Source organism: Ambystoma mexicanum, chromosome 3p (assembly GCF_040938575.1).
Source record: "Ambystoma mexicanum isolate Mex_15411 chromosome 3p, UKY_AmexF1_1, whole genome shotgun sequence".
Lineage (NCBI taxonomy): Eukaryota > Metazoa > Chordata > Amphibia > Caudata > Ambystomatidae > Ambystoma > Ambystoma mexicanum.
The window spans coordinates 211,531,553-211,548,407 of NC_090925.1; positions in this window are offsets into that span (position 1 = coordinate 211,531,553).

The window sequence follows — 16,855 nt, forward strand, 5'->3', positions numbered from 1 at the left end:
GCACTCACGTGCAACGTGACGCTCACCGCCGCTTGGACCAGTTTACTTACCTTTGAAACCAGGCGTTCTCCTGCATACTCACCTCCAGGAAACCGGTGCTTCATCACTTCATCTGTAGACTCATCTCCTGACATCCAGTGATCTTGATCCCGACACCGTAGCACCGCACTCCACATCCAGGAACTCAGACCCTGTGAAGAAGAAGTAAGACAAGGTTAGAACATCCGTACTAGGGTCGCACCGCATTTGAACCCCGCGTGCCCCCTAGTTAACAACTTACCAGCTACTGTACCGCTGCAGCTTCGTTCCTCATTCCCTCCGTCTGCTGCCTCGAGCTCCGCAGCTTCTGCCGGGCCGGCAACATCACCTGCAAGGGAATAAAGCAAAAGAGTAAACATCAAAATGGAACAGATAGCAATACAAGACAACAAACTTTACAAAACAACAAACACAGACAAGGAAAGACAAAGGCAAACAGGAACACTTACCTGAAGTATAGTGGCTTAGTCGCAGCAGGACTGGACTACCACATGCAAGGGATCAGTGAAGGAACTCAGTCCAGATCATACAAGTGCCACTGCCAGAAGCAGCAGGACAGAGTGCTTGCCAAAACTTATCAACAGGTGAGCTTTCCAGAGACAGCGCATCCCACGGGTACCACGGTTTGGGAGAAGGGGTCTGGAAGGGGATCAGGCACACAAGCTGGCATACTCATGCCCCCTAATCTCCATGCAGGAGCAGTCCTGAGCAGCATCACCTATTACCACCAGTCACCAAATAAGCGCAGAGGGCGAAGTCGGACACGAGCGGCCTCACCCCTTGGAGGGCTGCAACCGTGCCCAAACGCCTCCGCAGAGACCAGGTGAGGGTAACACCAGTTCAGTTGTTTTTGTAATATTTATTTCTTTGCACCTATTCATGCTCATTAAAAGATAAATGTTTGCTTCATCCAATCAGGCAGTTAAAATAGTAGTTTCTTCCTGTGGTACAACGTGCACTACTGGTCCAACCATATCCATGGAGCTGTGAGGGTGAAAGCAGGGGTGCAAGATTCTACATGTCTTTTTTCCATTTTTCTAGGAGTATTTTTAATCCCTATTTAATTTTTTTGGGCGTATTTGCCAATTTTTAGGGGGTAAAAGTGGCTGAAACACCCCTTATCTGTAGGGCTGCAAAAAAACATCACAGGTACTTTTGCATTGTGCTCCGTGCATGGGGCAGTGTAAAACAGCTCTTCTCTGATAGGGGTGTGGGAACAGAAAGTGTTTATCCGTGCTCTATGCTCAGGAGCTCAGAAAGTGCAAGGGCAAAGGAGTGGTGTGTGCCAAAGGAATGGTGTATGATCTGTGCCTGGGGCAGTGTAAACATACATGCCAAACAATTGTCCTGAATAGCGCTTGGGGCTCAGAGTATCTATGTTAAGGACGCCAAAGGGTTTGCGGCTCCTTGTGAGTGCTTGTGCACCCTTTTGCCAACACACACACTGAAATACTGCGGAACACCACAGTAAGACGAGCACAGGCCACATTAGCCTTGGATAATACGCCATGGGTGACACTGGGGGTGGTGCACACCATCAGTGGGAGCACCAGCCAGCATTGGTCCTCGGTGGACCACATGAGTCAAAAATCTTGAATTGTACTTCGATGCGGTTGAGATCAGTGAATGGGCAAAATGGCGTCCATGCTATATTTGGCGGATCCTGCTGTTCAGAAACTGTTCAAGACACTGCGGCCTAGGGATTTATCATAAACAGCCCCATTGATGTGCTGAATGAGTATTTAATGTCCATGAACAATTGTAACTATGAGCGGTTCAGGTTGAGATCAGCAAGGCAGGAAGACGGAGAAAGTCTGTGCGCATTCCATGAAAGGCTGTGACACATTGCACTATCCTGTGCGTTGCGCACCAATGAGGATGATGTTATTAGGCAACAAATCATCTTTGCCTGCAGCTTAGCTAAACTGAGGGAGCAGGTCCTCAGAGAGCCTGCTATCACATTGGCCATGATCTTAGAGTTGGGCCTGTCTGAGGAGCTCGCAGATGTAAGAACATCTGCCATGGATGCAAGGCCTTCAAGAAAAGGGAGTGTCCCTCGAAGGATGCTGGTGTGGGAGCACAGTGCAATGACCACAGTGTGGCTGGGGCCTGCCACATGCACGTGTGTATCCGTCCAAAGGAAACACATGCAGGAGGCGCAGAAAGGAGGACCATTTTGCGAGAGTCTGTCCAGCCCCATCGCCGGCCAGACCAGTCTCACCCGTACTAGCTGCTGCCTGAAAATTCGACAAGCAGCAGGAAGGAGATCGCCAGACCATCCGTGGCTCAACTGGCGTCACCAGAAGGAAGAGGCCCCGCATAACAAGTATGTGTTCTTCCGATTTTGTGCAAAGGAATATGATCAGCGCGTCACCAGCAAGTGTGGAAGGAATGGAGCAAGATTCCACGGGGTGATGAGTTTGACACTGGAGTTTAGGTTCGCCAGGTGACGAGAGGACTGTTTGCCTCCTATAATGGAATGGGTGCACATACTGAATGCATGCAAGGTTGTAATATTGATTCACATGTTTGATGTTTACAATTGTTGTTTTAGTTATGTAAAAGGAGGAGTGTGGTGTTACCCTTTTAAGTGTGCGGGTCATGACGTACGTACTCATGACTGGCTGTCAATAAAAGGAGCCTCAACCGGCACGTGCAGAGAACGGCAGCAGACTCCCTGCGTGGGAAACTAATGTCCATGTCATTTGTTGGTGTTTCAGTGTGATCACGGTCTGTTTGACATTCTTTGCCCCGTGGCCCGTGTGCCCACAGAGCCAGGGACTACGATCTGGGTGATCTCAGCACCTACAGTCGACCATTTGAGCATGGTCATAGCATGGTGCCCCCTGCCTTTGGTGGCTGCATGACCGCTGTGGCATACAGTGGGAAGTGAGAGCGGCAAGATGGAAAGTTAATAAAAGGTTGGACTGCCCGCCAAAATGGTACTGTCGGAACCACTATACTTCTGGTGTATGTGAGTTACTTGTGTGGCTGGCTGGGCCCCGGGTACCATCAGCCGACTGCCCACCCCCCTACATCATAACATTGGCAACGAGGAATGGAGACGACCCAGTGTGCCTCCGGGCCCTATACACGCTGTGCGTTAGCACCAGCAAATGGAGAAGCGGCCTGAAACCCGCAGTGGTGATGCGAGAAGCTGCAGCGGCACAAGCGGTGCAAGCCCCACCTGCTGTCTAGCCCAGGTAACGCGACAGGTGCCAGAATAAGAAAAAATACAAAACAAACAACATCACGAAGGCACGGAAGAACGTGTAAAATAAACTAACATTTCAGACGAGCTGTAAAGCACAATACTGAGAACCTGGACCAGACGGGCAAGCGGTTGGGGAACTCAACTTGGCTAGCTATGCTGCTCATAATAACCAGTAAACCCGCACTGCCGAGCCACTTGCTACTCATTCTTTGTGATGGCGTATGACTCGCTGAGTGCATCAAGGCCAAGAAGGGAGTGTCTAACCTGAGGAGGCCCGAGATGCTGCAAGACCGGCAAGCCACAACCCAGGCAGCATCATCAGACACGTCAAGTGATACAGGCACACACAATCCAAGCAGTGGCCAAAGAACAGACACTGAGACAGTAGGCCCACACAAGGCTACACTCACAGCGTGCCAGTCTCCAGAGACACTAGCAACAGAGGGTACACGACAGCAGAGGGTTGAACAAGGGTTCAAGTTAGTGACAAGGAATGCATCACATTTCTGGAAAGTACCACACACCATGTGGAGGGAAGCTCTCTCCCCCGCACCCGCACTTTCCCCCAGCAGGAGCAACCCCCGAGAAAGCCCAGGAGGAGCGGAGAACGGCAACCACGAGAGCCCAGTCCAATCCAGGAAATAGGGCCGAGCTCAGCCAGCCCTAGGCAAAACATCGATGAGTACCCCACCACTCCAGCGCGGGCACTCCGAGAGAACGGTACCAGGTGCGAGAACGGCCCGACCATCTACGGGGCTGAGAGGATTTATTGTGAAAGGGGTCTACCAAACTGTGAGCTAAGAAGCAATGTGCACTGTTTTATTGTAGGTTGGGGAGGGATGTGGCATTGAGTGGGAAGTGAGATTGGTGTCCTGACGTTTCATGTGGTAGATGGAAAGTTAATAAAAGGTTGGACTGCCCGCAAAAACGGGACAGGCCGAATCACGTTCTTCTGGTGTGCATGTGAGTTATCTCTGTGGCTGGCTGGGCCCCGGCTACCACCTGCCGACGGCTCAGTCCTGTATATCAGAACAAAAGCAGCATAAACTGTTATTGTTGGGTGCCCCCAGAAACTGTGTGTCTGGCCCGGGTGCCCCTGAGCCAGAAACAAAAAACGGGTCCTCCTGGGCACACTCGTCACTAGTTTCACATGCCATTGTAGTAATATACGACCACAAACTAAAACAGACACCCACACGCTTCTTGGTATAACAGGAAACTAACTTTATTTCCCTTTCCCTCTTTCAAACTAACCCGAACTCTACCCTGCACTTAAAGGGAAAAATGCTAGTGTCCCTATATGGAGACGCAGCTCTGCGCAAATCTCGCCAGAGCGAGATCTCGCGGGAGGTGCCTGTGTATGTGCACCAGACTGGCAGGAAGCTGGCGGAGGAGAGCGGGACGCGTAGGAGACTGAGATTCTCCATCCATGACGAGAGAGAAGAAGGCCAACAAGATACAGAGACTTCAAAATGGAGTAGCATCATGCTGCTCAACAAAGTGAGGCATGTGGAGACGCAGCTCTGAGCAAATCTCGCCAGAGCAATAACCCTGGCATCTGTCCATACTCAACCGTAACCAACACATACCCATAATTCATTCCCCCTTTCCCCAAGAAAAGTGTAGAATGAGACCTGATAATTTGTTGGCATAAAAAGGCCACAGAATTTATTCCACAATAACAAAAACCACACTGCACACATTTGTGGAAAGATTTGTTCGCAAGATGCGGCGACTGCTCCGTGTCCACAGAACCTGCTTCCCCCTTTCTTTCCTAAGCGTCCATAAGTAGGCCCAACTCTCCCCACCTTGTTGTCCGAGCCTCACCTGCCCCTGCAGGTGACCCTGGGCGGGGAGAGTGCCGTTTGTTTGGGGGAAGCTGAGCCGTAAATGTTCCTCCTCGACGCTCCTGCCGCTTAGGCTCCCAAGGGGCGCTGGGTCCAAGAAGAGCGAAGACCCTTCCTGCTTTCTCCTGGCTCCTCCGGAGTCTGTCTCCTGTGTTTGTCTGGCCAAACACTGCCACGCCACGAGCGGGTTTCCGCCCACCGTGGCTCCCCCCTTTTGCTCCCCTCCTTACATTTCCAGGATTTTCGTGCAGATATTCCAGAAAAACAAGTCCATGCCTAAAGGTGATAAGTGTACCCCATCCTTTAAAAAATATTCTGGCGATTTCAAATTAATTAAGCCGTGTCTGACCTGGCCAAACCCCCTGCCCCTGCAGAATTTTGCCATTGCACAATTAAGCTTGCGCCTGGATCTCTCCACCGCGGCATGGTTATCCGCACTCCACCAATCCAACCTAGGAATGATCTCAGACCACACGATCTCCGTTTCCCCTAACTGACCCGCCAACTCCTGCAATGAGAACATCATTTCACGCATGAGAGCCCCCCTCCCTAAACTAGTCAAATCATTCCCCCCCAGGTGAATGATCAGGATTTCAGGCTTAGCTCTGTTGGCTAGGAGCTTGCGCACATGCCCCTGCAGCTGTGCCCATTTCATGTCAGGCACCCCGTGCCACCCAATTCTGAACTCGCCTGCCGTCAGCTTTTCTTGCTCCGCTGTCCAGTACGCCCCAGCCCTAGACACAAAGGAGTGTCCTACTACCCATACCGATATCTTCTTCTTCTGGGCTGGCGCTAAAGGAGGAGAAAGAAGAAGGCATGTCACCCTTACATTTTTTCAGGCCTAATGTATCTTTTAAAGCAACCTGATTTCCATCTGCTAATCTGCTTGATTGCGACTTCTCCCATTCCCACGGCCGCAGCCGATGTCGCGGCCCCTATCCGGAATGAATGCGTCCCAAAAACCCCTTCAGTTTCCCCAATTCTTTCTAGTGCCAGTTCCATCACCCTCCTGAATTGAAAGCGACTTAGAGAGGAACCGTCTTCGTGAATAAGCAAAGGCGCCTCGTTTAATGATGCCGGTCTTACACTGAGGAACCTTGCCACAGCTGTAACTGGGCAGACCGCACTTCCTGCAATGGGCTGTAAGGAGACTGTACATCCTTTGCCCTCCTGATCCGTTTTTGACCTCTTTAACCACAGTGTTACTTGTCCTTCCGAACATCGTACGTCCTGAAACTGTAAATACCTTGAGCCTTTTGCATTCCTGTTCTCAGGGATTCGTTCGCTTACCCTAAATGCGCCAAAGAATGCTAATGAAAATGCTGCACTGAACAGCGCCACTTCAAAACCCCCATGACAGATCTCATCTAGACTGGCCACGACCTTCTGTAATTTGACATAATCTATGGGCCGCCTTTCGTCCGCTTTGGGTTTTGCTTGCCTGGGCCAACCTTTCATGGCCATACAGATATAGTGTTCTTTGGTGGGATCGGTTAACCCTTGCAATTTAGAAAAATGAGCGATGGCCGACAAGTAATGTGCCATCCATGACCTGGTTTTCCCCTCTTGCCATCCCCAGCCCACAAAGGCCCTTACTGGCATATCTTGCCTGTTTACACCAAGCTGCTCCTGCTTGAATTTCAAGTACCGTTCCCAGCAAGCCAGATACCTTTTGTTAGTACCCGGTGACAGCGCCGTCTGGATCAAGGCACTCAGATTCCCCCAATCATGTCCCACCACTTTGCTTTGAATGGCGTCATCCCTTTTTCTGCTCCCGGGCAACACTCTCGAAATTTCTCCCACTGTAAACGAGAGAGAGCATCAGCTGCTGTGTTCTGCACCCCTGGAATATGCCTAGCTCGCACTTCAATGTTCCATTTTAGCATGCATTTGTTGAGCTCTCTCAGTAACCGCAGAACCCTGGGGCTACTAGCCGATCCATGATTAATTATTTGGACCACTGCTAAGTTGTCCAACCATAATATGACTTTTCTGTCTTTCAACTGTTCCCCCCATAGTTTAAATGCAACCACAATGGGGAAGAGCTCTAACAGTGTAATGTCCTTGGTGACCCCCAAGCCATGCCACTCCTTTGGCCACGCTGCACCACACCACTGGTTCTCCAAGATTGCCCCAAATCCTAGCGCCCCGGATGCATCAGTGAATAACTTGCGCCTGTCCTCGCTGTTGCACATAGTTCTCCACACGCGGACCCCATTAAAACTGCCCAGGAAATCATCCCACATAGCCAGGTCCTCCCTTACTTCAGCCCCCAACCTGACGTGTTGCCCTGCATGCTTAAGGCCTACCATTTTCAGCTCAATACTCCTCGCGAAGGCTTTACCCACCGGGATGACTTTGGCCGCAAAATTAAGATTACCTGCCATGACTTGCAGCTCTTTCAGGGTAGCCTTCCTCTTAGACCTCAATTCTTTGATGCATGCCTTCAGCTTAGTTACCTTGTCCTGTGGCAGCCTGCAAACACCCTCCACTGAGTCAATATCTATCCCCAGGAAGGTTAAACAAGTCACCGGGCCCACAGTTTTCCCTTCAGCTAGTGGTACCCCCATCGCTCCCATCAAGTTTTGAAACACCCTCATCTCTCGGCATTCCGCCATTCCTTCCTTCCCAATGAATAAAAAATCATCTAGGTAGTGCAGTACTGCCCCAGATTTGCATTCCTGTTTTACCGTGAACTCTAGGAAGGAGCTAAAGGCTTCAAAGTAAGCACATGAAATGGCACACCCCATTGGTAGACACTTGTCAGCATAGTACAGCCTTTGAACCTTAAAACCCAACAAGTGCTGGCTTTCCTGATGTATGGGTAACAGCCTGAATGCTGATTCAATGTCTGACTTCCTCATGAGGGCACCTTTCCCTGCTGCCTTGACCAATTCTACAGCATCTTCCAGAGAGGCATAGTGCACCCTGCATTTCTCCTTATCTATCCCGTCATTCACTGATTCACCCTCTGGAAATGACAAGTGATGTATTAGGCGATACTGACCCTTCTCCTTTTTAGGTACCAGCCCCAGAGGTGATATAACCAAGTTGGGTAGAGGGGGATGCTTAAAGGGACCCGCCACCCGGCCCAAGCCCACTTCCTTGGTTACTTTCCGCAACACTACTTCCGCCATAGCTAAGGCTGACTTCAGGTTCTTTGCATTGGCCCCACCCCTCCTTTCTGCACATGGGATCTTGAAACCCCACCTTAAACCCTCCCACAACAACCTTGCATCCTCAATGTTATGATACGTATTCAACCAGGGAGTCATAGCTTGTAAGTTAACTGGGGTAGGTAGCCCGCCTTTAATCAATTCATTACACATTTTACGTGGTGCCGTTCCTGACAGTATGACATTGACTTTATTCATTCTTGACCTTGCCTTTACCCTTAGGGCTGCCCTTGCGTCCCCTTCTCCACTTGAGGAGCCGTGCTCCTTGCTGTTACTTGCCTTCGGATGTTTGAATCGGCAAGTTTTGCCAAATGGACAGCCTTCCTCTGAGTTGACCCTCCAGCAATCAGCCTTCTCCCCCTGGTAGCTGGTCCTGTTATTCCAGGAGGAGTGCCCGCGAAAGGACACCCTTCCTCGCCTGGAGTAACCACCTCTGCCCCTCCATACCTGGGTTTTCTCAACTGCTGGTTTCTCACCCCCTTCATTTGTGAGTACTAGTTTGTCTACCACACCCCCTACATCCATTTCATCCCAAGCCAAGGCCGGCCACACCTGCATTTTTAACCGAAATGCCCGATCATACTTAAGCCAGCCTTCGCCTCCCCTCTTCAAATAAATATCCTGGATGTAGTGACAGTATGCTAACATTGCCGAAGCATCCTGTGGGTGTTTTTCAATCATTATAGAGGTATAAATCAAAAAGGATTGTATCCAATTATGAATGGAAGCCTCAGTTTTGGGTGTCTCCTTTTCCCTTTTTTCCTTCTCGGATAATTCTTTTAACCCGTTACCCAGAGGCTCCATCCCCACAAACTCCAGGATCTCAACAAATTCCTTATTCCATACCCGTTCTTTTACTGATGTTGGTATTTGCCATGACAGGGAGTTTACTGACACCCTGACTGGTGCAAAACCAGGCATAGTTCTCCCATATTGTGTCATAGTACCCCCCATCCCACCTTGTCCAGCGATGCTGACTTGTGGCACCCCCATGTTAGATAGTCCTTGGCCCCGCCAAGTGGCAGGCTGTGTCACACTGCCTGCTGCTGCATCCCACTGATTCCCTGTGCTGGTCCCCGCCACTGGAATCCCGGTACTTGCAGGTAAGAGGGGCTGACCTAGAGGGACCTGCACTGAGGAGAGTCCATTACCCACCGTGCCCGTACTTTGACTCATAGCTTGTTGACTCCCCCCACTTAATATCGGCGTATTAGGCCAACTTCCAGGCCACTGAACTCCTAAGCCAGGCAACATACCCCCCGAGAGGCCTCCCCCCATTTGACCACTCCCGGTGGCACCCCCCGCCGGGACAGGTGTCACTTCCTTCTGTTGTACTACATTTGCCCCATTGCCCATTTGATTAAATGCATTAACATTCCCACTCAAGAGCGGCCCATTGCCCCCACTCCCCCAGGCTTGCATACAGTGTAACACCATACTTTCCACTACCTCCATGCAAGGTGGTCCATTCTCCATCATCGCCACCGGTCTGGCTTCAGGCGTGCTGGGTGCTCCCTTGGTCGTGGAGGCAGGCATGTTTGCAGGTGCCGGTACAGCGTCAACCTCTTGTGCCCGCACCTTATTTCTGGTGGACCCAGCCTTCCCCTTTCTGTTGCCCGTTGCTTGTTCTTTGCTTGCCTTGGCCCTCTGTGTCATTACTCTCTTTCTCTTCCTTGTAAGCTCCTCCTCCCCTCCCAGCAATCTTTCTTCCTCTTGCTTCTGTAAATCCTCATCCTCTGCGAACATTAAGGGAGATTCCGGCCTGTCACTGGTGCTAGGACGATTTCCCCCTGGCTGGCACACCAGGGATTGCATCCAATCGCTGCCGTGCTTCGCTACGACCACTTTGGCCATAGCAAGGAAGGCCTCCATGTCCATGATTGCCCTGGCCTCCCCTTTTTGCAGCGAGTTTCCTGTCCTGCGTATACTTTAAGCCCTTCACGCTGCTCCAAAGACTTGGCCGAATCAAATGAAGTCCCTGAAAATCACAGCGCTGCCAGAGAACTTGGCTGCACAAAAGCAAGTCTCTACAGCACACAGCGCTGCTCGTGAAGTATGTCCCGTGCTGATCGAAAAACTGCCGCTCAGCTTCTGTGTTGTGCACAGCTGACCGTCTCGCAGCGCTGCCACTTCCCGGTCTAGGCCCCCAAAGCTGATCCCCTCGCCAGCGTGCCCAATTCCCGTTCCTTCGGGGCTGGGCTGTTGCTGCTATGGGCCCCGCTGGTGAAAGGCGACGCGCCGCCCTCTCACCACTGCGACCGCGCTGAAACTGAAGCGCCACCCTCTTGCAGCCGCACCCTCGGTGTCGGCTCTGCAAGATGAGCGAGGCAAAATTGACGCGTCTCCGGCTGCCCGCACAGATGCAGCTCCGTCCCACACACTGCCTGGATGACCTTCCTGCTCGGCCAGCCGGGTGAGTGTCCCACGCTTCCCCTTCTCAGCACGGCTCGTGGATAACGCTGACACCGAGACGGGTTGCTTGTATCTGGATCGACCGAAACAAAGTCCACGATCCCGACGACACTTCCCAGACGGCGTCCTCAGTAACAAACGACACTTCCCAGACAAAGTCCTCAAAAAACAAAACCAGAAACGAAACCTTCTCCCGACGTCCACGAGCAGGATCCGTGGTTGCAGCTGGATGCTGCCTTTGGTACGGGCCCCGCTCGCTATAAAGGGGGAAACCCCTCCCCTTTCTTTTGTTTGCCCTTTGCGGGCTTTTCTTTGCACCTGCCGCGCTTTCGGCTTCGCAGGCTTTCCCTTTCCTGCCGAGCTCCACTTTCGTGGGCTTCTGCCTGTTTTGCCGCCATATACCGGCGCCTCCCCCTCCTTCGACCATGAAGGGAAAGGGGGGGGAGGGCAAGGGATCCACCAGGAGGATACTGCCCGGGTTATCGGGGGTGCCTCCTCCATTTTGTCGTCGGCCCTGGCAGATCTTGCGGGAGGAGCCCATGCATGCGCACGAGACTGGCGGTAAGTCGGCGAGGAGAGCGGGATGCATAGGAGACAGATGTTCTCCGCCAAGGCTCCCGACTGTGTGCAACTACACAGCACTAACAAGACCCCCTGCAGTTTAACCTTACATTTCCCCATTGACTTATGAACACAGAGACTTCCATTTAAGTATATCTGAGTGCCAGTTTGTAATGTGCCATATCAAGACAACTTGTTGCATGCCCAGCAGGGCCTCTGTGTAATGTGAACTGATTTAATCCTGTATAAAGCACATCAATCTTCTCACGTGCAGTGTTTCATTCTGAAGCCACAATATAACTGACAACAAAGATTTGAGATGGAGCCACGCACCCAGTCATGCAAGAAGCAATGCCAAGCCCCCTTTTCTCCAGTCCCCTTGCAGGGCAGCGATCCCATGGCCACAATAGGAACCACTGTTCAATACATACTTGGAGGTAGTGGGCGGCATGGGCTACGCTGCTGGGAGGAAGAAGGCGATGCTATTAAATGCCATGGGAGTTCAGGGGCCAAAAATATAACAGGCCGAAGGGGATGATGATGACGCATTTAAAGAGGCAGTGCGCAGGAGTGCAAAGAGATTCGCTAGCAGGGAGAACACAGCACTACACCACCTGAAATTCTACACGAGGAAGCAAGAGAGCGCAGAGCCAGTTGATGACTATGTCCCTCACATGTGAGAACTGGCAGTTCAGTGTAACTTTGGCCACAACACCGAAAGCATGATATGCGACATGCTAGTGGTCCATACGAATTGGAGGAAAGTTCAAGACAAGTTTATCCTCGAAAAAGAACTCACGCTGGACAAAGCTGTTCAAATCGTCAGGGCGGCAGAGGAAACATCATCCAGACGCAAGGAAATGGCGGGCTCTGATGTGAACGTTGTGCAGTGTGGAGGTCGACAAGGCAACCCCAGGCGTAATTCCGGTGAGGAGAAAGGTGCAAGAAGAAAAGAACCTTTGAAATGTTTTAGGTGCACCAGCACCCGGGACTTAGTCAATGATAAAGAATGTCCTGCAAGAACCAAGGAGTGCTCTAATTTCAGAAAGATAGGACACATTGCCATTGCATGCACATGGAAAGGTAGGGTAATCACGTACATAGACGGTGATGGCAACATGAGTGAAAACGATGATGCCAGTGACAGCAGACCACCGCCGTAATGGTAAACAGCACCAAAGGCAGAAGGGAAAAACCACATTGCGTCATAAGAATAGACAGCCATGAGACCCGCGTAATGGCAGACTCAGGGTCAGATCTGAACATTGTGCAACTGTAGATGTACAAAGACATGGTGGGTCAACAAACAATTGAAATAAGGAGGATCCGACATAAACCCACAGTTTTCGGGGGTGCGTCAGTAGAATTGCTGGGATACCTCAACACATACATTCAATTCAAGGACAGGCACGCAAAAACCAGAGAGTACTTCTCAGAACATGACCAAGCAGTCTTGGGTTGGGATGATCAGCACAAACTCTAAATAAAATGAGACCCCAGCACCAATGACCAAGTACTGTCGATTTCAATTGGCAGAGTGGCAGTGTTGAAGGAAGCTTTCCCAGTGTTATTCTCAGACACCTCAGGGAAGATAAAAAAACGTTGTACATGAAATCAGGTTAAAAACCAACGCTGTTCCGATCAAGCATAAAGTGAGACCCGTCCAGGTGACCATGAGAGAAGCCTTACAAAGCCAGCTGGAGAGGATTACCATATAAGGAACTATTGAAAGTGTGGAATCATCCGAGTGGCTCAGCTTGGTTGTACTGATCAAGAAACATCGCTCCAACTACATCAGGATATACATTGATCTACGTGGCCTGAACTTACAAGTGGTGACGGACAGCTATCCCTTGCCCAGTATCAATGAACTAATCCTCATGACGAAGGAGGCCAGACTCTTCTACAAGCTAGACATGCGAGACGCATACCACCAAATCAGTCTCCAAAAAGAGTCCCAACCACTGACAGCCTTTATCGCGCCCTTTGGCACATACCAATAAACTAAGATGCCGTTTGGACTATCGCCAGCTGCTTCAGCCTTCCAACAGATGATGGACTCACTACTACGTAACGTAGGGAATGTCTCGTACTTTCAAGATGATATTCCCACATACGCCAGTGATGCTGAGACACATGACGAAAGTGCTCGAGAAGCTCCAGGAAGCAGGAGTACGACTAAAATATGACAAGTGCATGATAGGGGTGGAAGAAGTGGCGTATAAAGGCTACAAAATCTCAAAACATGGAGTGAGCCCCAAGAACAACCTCCTCCAGGCGATAGTAAAAGCCCCTGCACCAGAATTGAAGGATGAATTACCCTCACTCCTTGGGTTGGCAGAGTACTAGGCAAAGTCTGTCCCTCGATTCTAAGAAACCACAGCCCTGATGCATGAGCTACTAAGGAAAGGCGCAAGCTTTGAGTGGGGCCTGAACCAGAAGACAGCATTCAAGGAAGTCAAAAGAAGAATAACTAATGCCCCATGCCTTAAACCATTTAACCCTGAATGGGACACTTTAATACCGACGGATGCCAGAGCATACGGTCTGGGGGCCATCCTCACACAGAAAAGAGGTGATGTCGAACATGTGGTTGCCTTTGCATCAAAAGCCCCTTTGGACGCTGAAAACAACTATTTCACAGTGGAGAAGGAAATGCTCGCCTGCGCTTGGGTGGTGGAATACTTGGGGCATGAAATATCAGCTAGTCGCAGACCATAAGCCGTTAGTTCACATGCTGAGCCCGGGAGGCACTAAGAGCTCCACTCTGCGATTGGGATGGATAGCAGTCAAGTTGCAAGAGTACGCCTACAAGATAAAACGCATACCACGCTGGAAGAATGCGCAAGCAGATTGCATGTCGCGTGTGTTGAGAGATGAAGAGACACCAACCACGTTCTTACAGGATGAATGCTTAGTAGCGTTGGTTGATGATTTAAGAAGCAGAGAGTGCCTAGAGATGAGCGAGAGCCACTGGAAAGAAGAATCTGTAAGGGACCCCACGTTCACGAAAATCATCGGATGGGCCTGAAAAGGGTGGCCCAGTGAAATAACCATTCCTGATGGATTGAGACCGTATTGGAAAATCAATGAGGAAATATATGAGCCTAAGGGCCTACTCAGGAGAGAGAACCAGATCATACCCCCCATTGAAATGCGCAGGGTGATCTTATGTAGAGCGGATGCAAGTCACCTGGGTGACAACATGACCAGAAGGAGGGTGAGAGAAACATACTGGTGGCCAGGCATGGATCAGGACATAAGGATCATGGTAGAAACAGTGACAAGAGACTCAAGACTTGCCAGGCCCGTTGATTCCCACTGAGATCCCAGAAGGCCTCTGGCACAAAGTGGGGTTAGACTTTATAGGACCTCTGGACAATATCAACCAGACCACAAGTACAGAATTGTTGTGGTGGATGCCTTTCCAAATGGGCTGAAGTGGAATTCGTACCCAGCATAACATCCACCAGAGTCATAGATGTTTATAGATATTCCAGAGAGAAGGCCTCCCCACGGAGATAGTCACTGACAATTGCGTATATTAGGAAATATTTCCATTCATGGGTAATTTTCCCTCCAGTTGTGTACCCCCCAACATTTTGCTGTTGTCTGACCATCCTAGCCTGACTTTTCGCCAGTGGAGCCCAGCCTTCTGCTGTACTCCGCTGGGCTTTTGCTCATTTTATTATGGGGAAACTGACATGCTCTTAAGACAGTCAGTACTGGGAGACTTTGTTACTCTTAGTCTTTCACTTTGTTGCTAGTCGTAAGTAACATTTTATCAGTGCACAAAGGACCTCAGTGTGCTGAGGTCCCTTTTTCATTTTCAAGGCCCTAGACACCCTCAAAGGATTTGGGGTGAATGTACAAGTGTGCCTTGGACAGAGCTGGTGCCAGCTGTTACTTTTTATGTGTTTTCAACTCTTTTCAATGGTCCGAACCGGGTTTACCGCATTTGGCCCAGGACAGTGGCCAGTGCTTAAAATGGCCATGCCACGAGGTCCTTTGTTCTGTCCTTTGGCCATCTTGTCCCTTTGCCTTCCCCAGGTCGAGCAGACCCGAAAAATTCCTTATTTGGTCATGCAGACCGCCGACCAAACTGAAGCTTTCGCTGGCTTCTGCATGCCCTGTGTGTGCGCCCAGGGTGTGTGCTGGAGCTGTCTAGTTTCAATACATATCCTGGGTGCCAGGATGTCTGGTGTGCTGGGATGACTGGGACCACAGTGGTCCGTGATTGGTCCACGTCTGGGATGGCTGTATGTGAGCAGATCTCCTATTGGTTTCTCTTCGCTTTGGCATGAAGGAGATTTTGGATAAGAGAAGGCATCTTACACCCATCCCAGGTCGCTCTTCTGAGTTCACACCGAACTTAGTAAAGGAGCCAAGTATCCTGAACCTAAGAAGCAGAGCCGTGGAACCGTGGGTGACTCGTTCGAAGGTTTGGCTCGCTATTGTCCCGTCAGACCCCTTGTTTCGGATCGAACCTACATGGCCTGCAAGGGGGCTTCGACCCATTGGAATAGTGGCACCAACTATTCTCGGCACCTCCAACTTAACCTGTAAGCGAGCCTTTTCGGAAGTGTTCCTGGACCGCCCAGTGTACTGACCAGCTCGTACAGGACCTTTGCCCTTTAACCGCCGCTGTCTCGGGTGTTACACTTGAGCCTTTGGAGACTGTAAGTTCTGGGTATAATGCACTCTACCGCCGAGTTTTGTACACCTAGCATTCCTAGGTCTGGAATTAAGAGAGTACACCTGAACCCAAGCATACGCGGTCACTGTGTCACCCAGCTGTGGTGACGAACTTCGTGGCTGCCTTGCTGCTGTGCCCCTGTGTCCTCAGACTCGCTGCAGCGGAACTGGCCTGATCCCTTCATCAGGAGCAGAGAAATCGCCACTGTCCCGCCATGGAATCATTCCTGGAACGCAGCCCCTGAAAGCCCCAGAGCAGCTTAACTGCAGGATTTGAACCTGCGACCGAAGTGGACTCGACTGTTGAAGTCTGGTTTGGAGTGTGCTGAGGGTTGGTGAGTACTCACAACCCTTACCGGTGGCCCCTCGCGCATCCATCCATTTGTACGCACAAGTGTCCCCTAATGGCCACTCCTCTCTATCAAGGTAGCCTGTGCTACTGTGCTATTCCCAACTTGGATCCTGTTCTGTCCTTTTGGGGAGACCCTCCTTGAATAGTGGGAACTTATTCTTCACTGCCTCACCCACCTTCCTGAGTCACTACAGCCCCTTGAAGAGACCCTGTTTTGACTTAACCACACAATCGCGTGCACCAGCACCGAAAGTACTTTTGCGCTCAAGGGTCTTCTCATCTTAGGACTGGACTGCCTCTTAGCTAGGGAGTGAATTTTGAAGGACTCCCACAGAGATATTCGCACTGTATAAACCCTTTCTTTGCAGGTTGTGGAACTGTACTAAGTAATATCCCTGTTGGCCATTGGTTACTGTATATATGTTTGCTAGATTAGTGTTGTGTTGGTTTTGTTATTACTGCTGAATAATTACTTTGTGTTTGACTTAAAAGGCCTTTAATAAATGTATGTATATTTTTGATACACACCTGACTGAGAGTAATTTGTGGTTTTGTTTAC